The 15000-nt window shown below is 39.3% G+C and overlaps 1 protein-coding gene across 2 annotated transcripts in view; it reads left to right on the top strand.

Annotated features, from left to right (window-relative positions):
- Positions 1-15000, top strand: part of LOC118768538 — a 492176-nt gene that overhangs the window by 365547 nt on the left and 111629 nt on the right. The gene's annotated exons all lie outside the window — the stretch shown is intronic.

The raw sequence follows: 15000 nt of genomic DNA, 5'->3' as shown, positions 1-15000 counted from the left end.
TAAACTCAGAACATAATGGCAGAGGAAATACCGCTAAGCATTTTGCCTGGCGCGCTAACGTTTCTGCCAGCTCACCGGATATATATATGTGTATATATGTGATACGCACGAACTGCAGTCCGTGCGTATCACTTAGGTTTACGAGGGAAGGGTGCCCAAGGTGTCACGCAGCGGGACTGAAATTGGAACCATGCGATTGGGAAGCAAGCTTCTGACCACACAGCCACTCCTGCACCTATATATATATGTATATATATTATTTCACTTTGGTATAGCGATACTCATAACCTGGTGGTAATGCTTTTGCTCGTGTGTGTGTGTGTGTGTGCTTGCTTTCCCAATTAAATTAGCACTTCATGTTTGAAGCTCTGATGAAGCTATCAGGTGATACTCAAGCATTCGACTATGAGTGCGATGCATCGTACAGCAGAAACAGCCGTAAGCCAATGTAGTTCATGGAGGAGGAGGAGGAGGAGGAGGAGTTCATTATAGCACGTCCATCAAGCAGCAAACATAATGAAAGTATCATTTCGTAGTTTATTCAAAGAAAAGAAACTGACTGTTCAGGGCTACAAAGCAATACAAAAAAAAGAGAAGAAAAAAAAAAAAACCCAGACAAAGCTAATCAAAGAATTTAATCCGTTTCATTTCCTTACGATGGTTTGAAGACCTTTCCAATTACACGTGTCTATAAATGAATGAATTAATAAGCCATACCTTCGTTATTTCTAATTCATCTTCTTCCTATTATTATTAACACACACAAATACACACAACCATCATCATCAGTATTTAATGTCTATCTTTAAAGTCGTGAGCTGGCGGAGTTGTTAGGACACTCTTTACTCTCTTCTACTTGTTTCAGTCATTTGACTGCGGCCACGCTGGAGCACCGCCTTTAGTCGAGCAACTCAACCCCGGGACTTATTCTTTTGTAAGCCCAGTACTTATTGTATCGGTCTCTTTTGCCAAACCGCTAAGTAACGGGACTTAGTCCTTTCCCCACCCCCCAAATTCCAGGCCTTGCGCCTTTAGTAGAAAGGATTATTATTATTATTATTATTATTATTATTATCATCATAATCATTTTTATTGCTGCTGTTATTATTTTGCGTGTGTAGCTGTGATACCAGTGCCGGTGGCACGTAAGAGAACCATCCGTTGCCAGCGCCGTCCTGACTGGCCTCCGTGCTGGTGGAACGTAAAAAGCACCATCCGATTGTGGCCGTTGCCAGCCTCGTCTGGCCCCCGTGCCGGTGGAACGTAAAAAGCACCATCCGATTGTGGCCGTTGCCAGCCTTGTCTGGCACCTGTGTAGGTGGCACATAAAAAGCACCCACTACACTCATGGAGTGGCTGGCGTTAGGAAGGACATCCAGCTGTAGAAACACTGCCAGATCAAACTGGGCCTGGTGCAGCCTTCTGGCTTCCCAGACCCCAGTTGAACCGTCCAACCCATGCTAGCATGGAAAACGGACATTAAACAATGATGATGAAATGCTTTGTGGTATTTTGCCCATCGTTATGTTCTGAGTTCAAATCCTGCCGAAGTCGACTTTACCTTTTATCCTTTCGGGGGTCAAAAAATCAAGCACTCATTGGGGTCGATGTATGTAGATTCATCCCCTTGCCCAAGACTTCAGTCCTTGTGCCTATCGCAGAAAGGATTAGTATTAGCTTAGGCAGATCAAATAAACAACATCAACAAATACAGAATGGGACAAGCAAAATTAGAGAATTATTTCAAATAACATTCCACCCGCCCTCTAGCCACTATTAATTGATTGTAATTAGACAATGGAGGAACGACTGTAGCTCCAAAATTTCAAGCCTTGCGCCTTTAGTAGAAAGAATTATTATTATTATTATTATTATTATTATCATCATAATCATTATTAATGCTGTTGTTATTATTTTGTGTGCTGGATGAAATGCTTTGCGGTATTTTGACCGACGTTATGTTCTGAGTTCAAATCCTGCCAAGGTCGACTTTACCTTTTATCCTTTCGGGGGTCAATAAATCAAGCACCAGTTGATAGTTGGGGTCGATGTATATAGATTCATCCCCTTGCCCAAGACTTCAGGCCTTGTGCCTATCGCACAACATCAACAAATACCGAATGAGACAAGCAAAATTACAGAATTATTTCAAACTAGCAGTATCGCCCGGCGTTGCTCGGGTTTGTAAGGGAAATAACTATATAAGCATTTTTAGAGAGTTATAGCCAAAAAATAGCAAAAAAATGCATTAAAAACGGAAAAAAAATTATGGTAAATTTTTTTTAAATCGTTGACTCATCGTAGACATTTTTAGAGAGTTACTTCCCTTATATAATAGCGAAAAAATGCATTAAAATATAGAAACAATTATGGTAAATTTTTTTTAAATCGTTGACTCATCGTAGACATTTTTAGAGAGTTACTTCCCTTATATAATAGCAAAAAAAATGCATTAAAATATTAAAAAAATTGATGGTAAATTTTTTTTTAAATCGTAGACTCATCGTAGACACGCGCTAATACGTCGATATGAATCACGACTATAAGATACCCGGTTTTGGTTAAACTGCACCGCAAAATGTGGGAGTAGTTAGGAATCTAAATCGTAGTAGACAGACAGACACACAACTTGACTTTTATATATAAAGATAACATTCCCTCACTGCACCTCTAGCCACTATTAATCGATTGTAATTAGAGAATGGAGGAATGACTGTAGCAAAAGTAGATGGTATTATATGCACTTCTCAGGTAACGAAACATGATCCAAAGAGTTCGTTTGTGGGAGATGCGATATTATCGTTGGTATGCCAGTTATTTGTACATTTGGCTTTGTATGTCTGTCTGTTTTATGTGGTCGTTTGGTCAATGTAACAGCTTGGTCACTCCGGGGGGGCAGGGGCCAAATTTTTATACGTATAAAGGAACGCATGTGATTATAGCTGTCTTTCAATACATGCTCTATGAAAAGAAACACCTCCATGTGTGTCTGTGTAAATATGTATACCTATATATATATATAGGCGCAGGAGTGGCTGTGTGGTAAGTAGCTTGGTTACCAACCACATGGTTCCGGGTTCAGTCCCACTGCGTGGCACCTTGGGCAAGTGTCTTCTGCTATAGCCTCGGGCCGACCAATGCCTTGTGAGTGGATTTGGTAGACGGAAACTGAAAAAAGCCCATCCTATATGAGCGTGGCCATCTGCCAGCCTCATCTGGCACCTGTGTCGGTGGCACATAAAAAACACCATCCAAGCGTGGCCGTCTGCCAGCCTCGTCTGGCACCTGTGTAGGTGGCACATAAAAAACACCATCCGAGCGTGGCCGTCTGCCAGCCTAGCCTGGCACCTGTGTCGGTGGCACATAAAATCACCCACTACACTCTCGGAGTGGTTGGCGTTAGGAAGGGCATCCAGCTGTAGAAACACTGCCAGATCTGACTGGCCTGGTGCAGCCTTCGGGCTTGCCAGACCCCAGTTGAACCGTCCAACCCATGCTAGCATGGAAAGCGGACGTTAAACGATGATGATGATGATGATGATGATGATATATATATATGTGTGCGTGTGTGTTTGTGTGTCTGTGTTTGTCCCATCCAACATTGCTTGACAACCGATGCTGGTGTGTTTATGTCCCCGTCACTTAACGGTTCAGCAAAAAGAGACCGATAGATTAAGTACTAGGCTTACAAAAGAATAAGTCCCGGGGTCGAGTTGCACGATGAAAGGCAGTGCTCCAGCATGGCCACAGTCAAATGACTGAAACGAGTAAAAGAGTAAAAGAGTAATATGTATATTACCTCACATTGTCGTGCAGCTACTGTTTATACCTCGTTCAGAGATTTATTATTGCTTGTATACACTTTTTCAAGATCAGTGATGAAAAGTTACTGGAAAAAGGATATAAATATTTGCATTGGGACCCCTTTCATCGAAAACCGGTGATTGTCGTACGCTGATGACGGGTCAATACCCAGAAACTGCAGTCCGTGCGTATCACTTAGGTTGACGAGGGAAGGATGACCTCCCTTTGCAAATACCGATAGGGCACATAAAGTGTGCCTAAAGCCAGCTGGAGACGATGCTCTCCTGGGGCTACAAGCTACAGTGACACCCACCCTTAGTGGTTAGCCGTATTTAGATGGCAAATATACTTCACATTGTCGTGCAGTTACTGTTTATACCTCGTTCAGAGATTTATTATTGCTTATATATATATATATATATATATATAAAAAAAATAATAATGAAATTATTGCATACAGTGCTCAGGTGCACTCAGGTGCATATATATATATATGTATGTATGTGTGTGTATATATATATATATATATAATGTTTATATATACATCCATCCTACTGTCCAACCCATGCTAGCATGGAAAACGGATGTTAAATGATGATGATGATGATGAAGTAAATATGTGTGTGTGTATACAGGGTGCGACGGGTGAATTGTCACAGTATAGTAGGGTCAGTTGGGCACCATCTGTGAGAAAAATAGCACCAAAACACAATTTATTTTGACAGAAATTTGGAAACGATATGCTGTACTGCTTGGCATGCAAGCCAGAAGCTCCAATATGAAACAATGAAAACTCCAATACCAGAAGTACCAGAAACTCCAATACAAACATGTACCGAGAGACTCGGGAGATGGATCTCTTCACTTCGACCGTTAAGTCGATCAAATAAGATCAAAATGTATCAGGTTAAGTAAAAGAAGCAAAATAGAGAAGAGAAGGAAAGGAAAGGAAAAGAGAGGAGAGAAAAAAAATGGAGAAAAGAAATGAAGAAGAGAAAGCAGAGAGAAAGCATGGTGTCTGGAGTGATACAAAAGAACAAGTGCCGGGGTCGAGTTGCTCGATTAAAGGCGGTGCTCCAGCATGGCCGCAGTCAAAATGACTGAAACAAGTGAAAAGAAAAGAAAAGAAAGAATGTACCAACATTAACGATAAGACATTAACCATTAACCAGCGCCTGAAGCTAACATCAATCTCTCTCTCTTCCTCTTCATTTTTTTCCGTTCTCTCTCCTCTTCTAAGGAACAATAGACTTAGTATATGTCTTATGGGTGGTCACTAATTAACTTTCATCTCTCCCCCCTCACCCCCCACACCCACACACACACAATGAAGCTTATAACAACAGACAGGCAGGCAGACAACATGACTGGCAAAGATGTTGCTGCTGCTGCTGCTGCTGACGAGAACGACGGTGACGTCAATGACGACGACGACGGTGACGTCAATGACGACGACGACGGATACATCTGGCGGTAATTGTTGACCGCGAGCTGGCAGAAACGTTAGCACGCCGGGTGAAATGCGTAGCCGTATTTCGTCTGCTGTTACGTTCTGAGTTCAAACTCTGCCGAGGTCGACTTTGCCTTTCATCCTTCAGGGGGTCGATTAAATAAGTAGTTAAGCGCTGGTGTGGATATAATTGACTTAATCCGTTTGTCCGTCCCTGTTTGTCCTCTCTGTGTTTAGCCCCTTGTGGGTAGTAAAGAAATAGGTATTTCGTCTGCCGTTACGTTCTGAGTTCAAACTCTGCCGAGGTCGACTTTGCCTTTCATCCTTCAGGGGGTCGATTAAATAAGTAGTTAAGCGCTGGTGTGGATATAATTGACTTAATCCGTTTGTCCGTCCTGTTTGTCCTCTCTGTGTTTAGCCCCTTGTGGGTAGTAAAGAAATAGGTATTTCGTCTGCCGTTACGTTCTGAGTTCAAATTCCGGCCGAGGTCGACTTTGCCTTCATCCTTTCGGGGTCGATAAATTAAGTACCAGTTACGCACTGGGGTCGATGTAATTGACTTAATACCTATGTCTGTCCTTGTTTGTCCCCTTGTGGGTAGTAAAGAAATAGGTAATTGTGGACCGGCTCTTGTGTCTGCCCCCTCCGTCCTGCCCACTCCACCACACATACACAAACATGACATAGAGAAGCGGTGCATGCATGCATGCACCGTGGCTATCAGCCCCCACGACACCCATCCCACCGCCACCCACCCGAATCTCACCCAATACGGGTCCCAGTCAGCTGAGGTCAGTTTGCAGAAGAAAAAAAAAAAAAATAAATAAAACACCCCCACCCCACTCCCCCACCCCCACCCAATGACTTACATTTTTGAAGGTGACTTACCCTCCGCTACCACCCCAACCATCACCGACACCACCACCACTACTACTACTACCCATCAACAACTTCAACTATGTCTGCAGCAGCAACAAAAGAACTTCAAGGACAACAGCCATCACCACAACCACTTCTGCTACTACTACTACAACCACTGTAACTACTACTACTAGCACCACACATGTGACTACTACCACATCCACTACCATCACCACCACAATTACTACTACACACAACACCACCACCACCATCACCACCACAATCACCACCACCACCACCACCAATACCACCACCACCACCACCACCATCATCACCACGATCACCACTACCACCATCATCACCACCACCACCACTACCACCACATCTCAAATATCAGCATGTCATCTTTATTACCACCACCACCACCACCATCACAATACATCAACTGCAACCAAAACCACCACCACCACCACCTCAACTACAACCGCCACCAGCAATATTACTACCACCTCCACCACCATAACACGTTGACTGAAACCAAAGCCAGCACCACCACCACCACCAGCACCACCACCACCACCATCACTATCAACAACTGCAATGACACCTTCGCAACATTTCTGTTACAACTGCCACTATCACCTCTACTACAACTACTGCCACCACACCACCACTACCTTTACAGCTTATACCAATGGGGTACCACCCTTCCGGTACTACCATCACCACTACCACAGCCTAAACACTGCAGCTACAAAAACCACCACCGCAGCCCCCAACCCCAGCACTCACTAGAACCCCCACCTCTCTTGTGGTACCACCACATTTACTACAAGCACTGCTACCACACCAAGAACTACCACCAACACCACAGCTGTCACAATCACCACTATCACCACAAGCCAACAAAAGAGCCCCCTTGTGATAGTTCAAACAGCTAGAAATACCAGCTAAATCCCCTATAAGCATCTACTTTGTTTTCAAAAAGAAGGGTCTGCAAATAATTTTCTTTTTCTTTTAATTTTTAAAAAACTTGGGAAGGGATAGCTATGTGGTAAGAAGTTTGCTTCCCAGCCACAAGGTTTTGGGTTCAGTTCCACAGCATGACACCTTAAACATGTGTCTTTTGCTATTGCCCTCAATTGACCAAGGTCTTGTGGGCAACTCTGCAAGGTAGAAATTGAAAGAAGTCCAACCCATCACATGTGAATTGTTGGTGATTTTCTTCCTCCGTCTTCTTTTTCTATTGGACTTTCCTCTGTTTCCGAAGAAGAGCGTTCACTCGAAACGTTAAACAATCTTTCTTTCCTTCCCTGAGTGTCTGCTAATACTTTACACGTACCACATCCTTGTGTTGTATTTTGTGTTTGTTCATTTTCTTTTTTGGGATTTACTATATATATATATAGGGAGAATTCACAAAAACGACAAAAGATGAAGACAGGTGGTGTAGACAACAAACAGATGTATTAGTTTAACGCTCGGGAAGTGAAAGAGTCTTTAACATTTCGAGCCTATGCTCTTCCACAGAAAGGAACACAGAAAGAAATAAGGAGGGAAAATAAAGAATGTGCAGTGGCTAGTGATCTATCATAGTAAATGCCGGACAGAAGGGTATGTATATGTGTGTTTGTGTATATATCTCTTTCTCTTTTACTTGTTTCAGTCATTTGACTGCGGCCATGCTGGAGCACCGCCTTCAGTCGAGCCCAGTACTTATTCTATCGGTCTCTTTGCCGAACCGCTAAGTGACGGGGACGTAACACACCAGCATCGGTTGTCAAGCAATGCTAGGGGGACAAAACACAGACACACAAACACACACACATATATATATATATATAATATATATATATATATATATATATATACGACAGCTTCTTTCAGTTTCCGTCTACCAAATCCACTCACAAGGCATTGGTCGGCCCGAGGCTATAGCAAAGATACTTGCCCAAGATGCCACGCAGTGGGACTGACCCGAACCATGTGGTTGGTTAGCAAGCTACTTACCACACAGCCATTCCTGCGCCTATATGTATATATTATATATATATATATATATACACGTGTGTATTTGTACTTCTTAATGACTGTTGGAATTTTATTCATGAATTCATGGTTAATCCTTGCTACTGTCTCAGTTTTTGGAGCAAGAATTGCCCTTTCACTCAACCATTTCTATGAATTATAATTATTACTGACAGCAAATACACAGAGCTGAACACTGCGCATAAAAAGTAAATAAATAGAAAACTTTTTATGGAAATTAACAAAGTGAGCAGATCCAAGCGAACTTTGTGAACTTGGTAAAAATAATATGGATTTAATCAGTAATTTATCGTAGTCGTTTGCAAATAGTGAATCTAAGCTTGAAAGGAAAACATTGAAACAGACAGAGAGGTTTTGCAAATGAAAATGGAAAATTTTGTCGTTGCTATGTCGATACCAGAAGTTGACGTCAAGAAACCCTTTTAAAAAAATAAGCGAATCATATTTAGAAAGCAATGTTATTTATTTTTAATTAAAAAAAAATACAACTGAAGAGACTAATTAGTATCTGACGTCAAATTATTCATACATCCCAAATATGAAAAGCAATTTGTGCAGACGTTTCCGCATTTAAAGTGAACAGACACAACACACACACACACTGGTGTATTTTATATAGGATATATATATATATATATATATATATATATATATATGTATGTATGTATATATATGACCTTGCTTTTTGTTGATTATGACAATAAGTGTTCTAGTTGATTTGATCAATCGAACAGCCTGCTTGTGAAATTCATTTTCCAGTGGCTGAGTGCACCACAGACAGATGTACCTTTAACATAGTTTTCAGAGAGATTCAGCATGACACAATATAACAAGGCTGGATCTTTGAAATACAGGATTATATATATAATATTAGGGAGTATAACTCCAAACGTACAGGGAAAAATTTAATTTAGTATGAAGTCAAATTTCACAATATAAAATATAAATTAGAGATAAAAGCACTATTATGCAACTCAAACAGTGATAGACATAAACCAAAACATAAAAAATAAATAATATATATATATGTGGAGGCACAATGGCCCAGTGGTTAGGGCAGCGGACTCGCAGTCGTAGGATCGCGGTTTCGATTCCCAGACTGGATGTTGTGTGTGTTTATTGAGCAAAAAGACCTAAAGCTCCATGAGGCTCCGGCAGTGGGTGGTGGCAATCCCTGCTGTACTCTTTCGCCATAACTTTCTCTCACTCTTTCTCCTGTTGGCCTGCTCGCTTAGCCAGCGGGGTGGCGTCATTTGAAGACTAAAACAATGCGAAGCGCATTGTGACCAGCGATGTGTAGCAACACCTGATAGCCTGGTCGGTCACGTGATCACATGATATATATATATAAAACGAGAAATATTTCACAGATGAAGATTTTTATGTTTTTATTAATATATTGCTACATATGTTTCGGCATGACATGTATTTTTATGGGATACATGTCACACCTATACAATATTATACAAGTATTTATACAATATTATCAAGTATTTATAATATCCATGAACCCTAGGGGAGTCCATTACTACCACATGCATACTTCTTCAGGCAATTTTGCATTACTGTTCCTAGGATTGTCTTGTTGCTTAGACTTCAGGGCATTAATCATTCTAGAACAACCAAAAGATTGTGCCGGATGATTGGGCAGTGCTTGTGAAGGATATCTCGCACAGGTGGACATGGAGTTGGAGTTCTCACCTTCCATCAACGTTTCATCGTTAATACATTCTAGCTTTTCTCTTTCTCTCTTCCCAGTATTCCTCAGAGTTAAATTTTTATTTTTAATTCTTTCTGTCTTCCCACCTGCATGGATGGAAGCACTCCGTCGGTTACGACGACGAGGGTTTGGAACAGCCTGCTCATGAAATTAACGTGTAAGTGGCTGAGCACTCCACAGACACGTGTACCCTTAACGTAGTTCTCGGGATATTCAGTGTGACACAGAGAGTGACAAGGCCGGTCCCTTGAAATACAGGTACAACAGAAACAGGAAGTAAGAGTGAGAGAAAGTTGTGGTGAAAGAGTACAGCAGGGATCACCACCATCCCCTGCCAGAGACTCGTGGAGCTTTTAGGTGTTTTCGCTCAATAAACACTCACAACGCCCGGTCTGGGAATCGAAACCGCGATCCTACGACCGCGAGTCCGCTGCCCTAACCACTGGGCCATTCACGCCTGCATACACTTAACTGAATACAACTCATAATTTTATCCCCTCCTTTTTCTTTTTCCCCTTCTGCCTCACCCACCTCACTTCCTTCATGTGTCTGTTTCTTTACCCCTGTTGATATGGTTGCCCTAGTTTGAGTATTCAGATATAAATCAAAGGAATTTTGATCAAAGAGATCTGGGCTATTTGAAATTCTTAAATATTTTCCTCCTTAGTAAGAAAAACCAAACAAATTCACCAAAGTATTACATCAAAGCGTGATTATGTAACACTGGAATTCATTATTCATATATATATATATATTATACACACATATGCCAGAGTAAGAACATAAATGTGAAACAAGGTGGGAAAAATAGTACTCAAATACTGGAGGCAGAGTAATATGCTTCATTAATAAAGCTGCAAAGAAATCACAAAGGCTTACAATGAATAAGTCCTGGACTAAAAGGTGGATTTGGTGGACGGAAACTGGAAAGTAGCCCGTCGTATATATGTATATATGTGTATGTGTGTATGTGTGTTTGTCTGTGTTTGTCCTCCTAGCATTGCTTGACAACCGATGCTGGTGTGTTTATGTCCCCGTCACTCAGCGGTTCGGCAAAAGGGACCGATAGAATAAGTACTAGGCTTACAAAGAATAAGTCCCAGGGTTGATTTGCTTGACTAAAAGGCGGTGCTCCAGCATGGTCGCAGTCAAATGACTGAAATAAGTAAAAGAGTAAAAGAGAGTATATATACATACGCCCACGTACATACATTCATTCATAAACATATACATACATAGAAACATCCATGCATAACCTTCTGACCTACATAAGTACAGATATGATTTATGTGAGTATTTGTAATGTATGAGGGTTCAATTCATTGACAAAGCAACCCCCACCCCCAGAGACGTATCCCATCATGCACTGGTGCATGATGAAACACACGCTGGAGATAAGCACATATACATTCATGTAGATAGATGCACACACTCATATAGACGGATAGATAAAGAGACAAGCAATCAGATAGACAGACAGACAGATAGATAGATAGATAGATAGATAGATAGATAGATAGATAGATAGATAGATAGATAGATAGATAGATAGATAGATGGACAGACAGAGAGACAAACAGACAGATAGATGGACAAACAAAAGAACAGGCAGACAGACAGATAGACAGACAGACAGACAGACAGAAGATAGATAGATAGATAGAGAGAGACAGACCGACAGACAGACTGATAGATTTAGATAGATAGATAGATAATAGATAGATAGTAGATAGAGAGTAGAGAGGAGAGACCGACAGACAGACAGACAGACAGACAGAGCCAACAGATAGATAGATATAATAGATAGATAGATAGATAGATAGATAGATAGATAGATAGAGAGAGAGACAGAGAGACAGACAGACAGAAAGATAGATAGACAAACAGACAGATAGATAGATAGATGGATAGATAGATAGATAGAGAGAGAGAGAGAGAGAGACAGACAGACAGACAGACAGAAAGATAGATAGACAGATAGATAGGCAAATAGAAAGACAGACAGAAAGAAAGATAGATAGACAAACAGACAGATAGATAGATAGATAGATAGATAGAGAGAGAGAGAGAGAGAGACAGACAGACAGACAGAGAGACAGACAGACAGACAGAAAGATAGATAGATTGATAGATAAATGGGCAGATAGCTGGACAGGTGATAGATAGATAGATAGATAGATAGATAGGTACAGGAAGATAGATAGACAAATAGATTATAGCTATCTATCTATTTCGATACATCTTTTATCTTTTACTTGGTTCAGTCATTGGACTCTGGCCATGCTGGGGCACTGAATATCTAGCCGAAAGAATCAACCACAGTACTTACTTTTTTTTAAAACCTGGAAATTATTTTGTCAATCACTTTTGCCAGACTGTTGCATTATGGGGACATAAACAGACCAGCACCGGTTGTCAAGCATGTGTGTTGTACTGGGGGTGGGGGTGGACAGACACAAAAACACAAACACACACACACAGATATACAATGAGCTTCTTTCAGTTTCCATCTACGAAATACATTCATAAGGCATTGGTTGGTCCCTGGCTTTAGTAGAAGACACTTGCCTAAGGTGCCACACAGTGGGACTGAACCCAGAACCATGTGGTTGGGAAGCAAGCTTCTTACCACATAACTACTCCTGCTTCTATAATATATATACATATATATATATATACACACACATATATATATATACATATATATATACACACACATATATATATATACATATATATATACACCACACATATATATATATATACATATATATATACAACACACATATATATATTATACATATATATACCCACATATATATATATATTACATATATATATCACACACATATATATATATATCATATATATATACACACACATATATATATATATACATATATATATACACACACATATATATATATATAACATATATATATACACACACACATATATATAATATATACATAATATATATACAACATACAATAATATCTATACACACATATATATATATATATACACACATATCATACACACATATATATATATATAATCACACATATATTATATATATACACACATATATACACACCACATATATATATATATATACACACATATATATATAATATATATATATATATATATATTATATATATATATATATTTATATACATATATATAACGGGAAGGTTACGAAATCAAACAAATATGAAGGCAGGTGGAGTACAAACAACAAATGTATTAGTATGGTGCTCAGGAATAGAAATAGAAAAAGTTTTTTACGTTTCGAGCCTACGCTCTTCGACAGAAAGATACACAGACAAAAAACAAGGAGAGAAAAAAATGCGTGTAGGAGCTAACAATCTATCACGGCGTTCTACACACACACACACACATACATATCAGTTTGGCTAGGTGTAAAATAAGTTCATTCACATAGCATCTTTGAAAAGATTTAGAAATTATAAATATTTTCATTTGAAATTTTTCGTCAAATAGTTAAGTATGTTAATCTGATGAAACATCATTACATATTTAAATGGATTTGATTAGTCTTAATAAACTTTGTTTCATTAATGAAGTGGAAACAGCTGTAATTTACGAGATGTATCATTTGTTTGTACAGAATATTTAAATTGAATTTATATTTGCTTAGTTTATTGTTTTGCTTTTCCATTTCTGATCTACATATTTATATATATATATAAATAAAGCTGAAGTTGTCTGTATATGGCAGGTTTGGTAGCCTTCAACTAACACTATCTCCTCCGAGACCCTGCGGTGCAAGTTGACCAAAATTGAAAGTACGATAGAAGAAGGCTTGCTCTTCCTTCCATAGAAGAAAAAAATTCAAATCGGACCATGTTAACACCAAAAATTATTTACATCAAAAAAGGTGCTCTTTTTCTATGAAAATCCCTATTTTTTATGATGTTTTGACTGCTGTGTCGCCATTTTTCGGTGTATTTCAACCAGAAAAACAAGATACATAATGCAAAATTTTGTTTTCAAAAATTCCAATTCTAAAGGGTCGAAAAGAAAACAAACCCGAGCAACGCTGGGCGATACTGCAAGTCTCTCTCTATATAAAGCTGAAGTTTTCTGTATGGCAGGTTTGGTAGCCGTCAACTAACACTATCTTCTCCAAGACCCTGAGGCACAAGTTGACCAAAATTGAGAATATGATAGAAGAAGGCTTGCTCTTCCTTCCATAGAAGAAAAAAATTCAAATCGGACCATGTTAACACCAAAAATTATTTACATCAAAAAGGTGCTTTTTTTTCTAAGAAAATCCCTATTTTTTAATGATTTTTCTTACTGTTGTGTCTCCATTTTTTGGTGTATTTCAACCAGAAAAATGTTCACTTAAAAAGAATAACAAGGTATATAATGCAAAATCTTTACTTTTCAAAAATTCCAATTCTAAAGGGTCGAAACAAATCTGAGCAATGCCGGGCGATACTGCTGTTATATATATATACATACATATATATATACATATATATATATATATGGTTTGCCAAAAAGTACGTCGAAACTATGCATAGTCCAAAGATGATAAGGGTAAATGTTTTTAATTTTCCTTTGATTTCTGAATTACTACTATTTAGCGGTTTGACTTTGGCTGCTCTTTGAGTTGAATGGCCTATTAAGGCCATTCCTTAATATTATTATATATAAATATATATATATATATATATGTATGTATGTATATATAAAGTTAATACAAACATGAAAGCACAAAGAGAAAACATAACAACGCGAGGACGTGGAACAAATATAGTATTATTGGACGCTCAGGAAGGAAGGGAAGAAGGAGGGTTTAACGTTTCGAGCAGAGCTCTTTGTCGGAAACATAGGAAAAGGAAAGATCCAGGAAAAAAAATCGTCAACGGTACACACGCGGTCAACATTTATATATCTCTTTCTCTCTTTACTTGTTTCAGTCATTGGACTGCGGCCATGCTGGAGCACCGCCTTTAGTCGAGAACTCGACCCAGGGACTTATTCTTTGTAAGCCCAGTACTTATTCTATCGGTCTTTTTTTTGCCGAACGCTAAGTAACGGGGACATAACCACCACCAGCATCGGTTGTCAAGCAATGCTA

This window comes from Octopus sinensis, linkage group LG30, assembly GCF_006345805.1.
Source record: "Octopus sinensis linkage group LG30, ASM634580v1, whole genome shotgun sequence".
In the NCBI taxonomy this organism is placed as follows: domain Eukaryota; kingdom Metazoa; phylum Mollusca; class Cephalopoda; order Octopoda; family Octopodidae; genus Octopus; species Octopus sinensis.
Note: the sequence above shows the minus strand (reverse complement) of the source record. Positions and strands in the feature narration are given on the sequence as shown.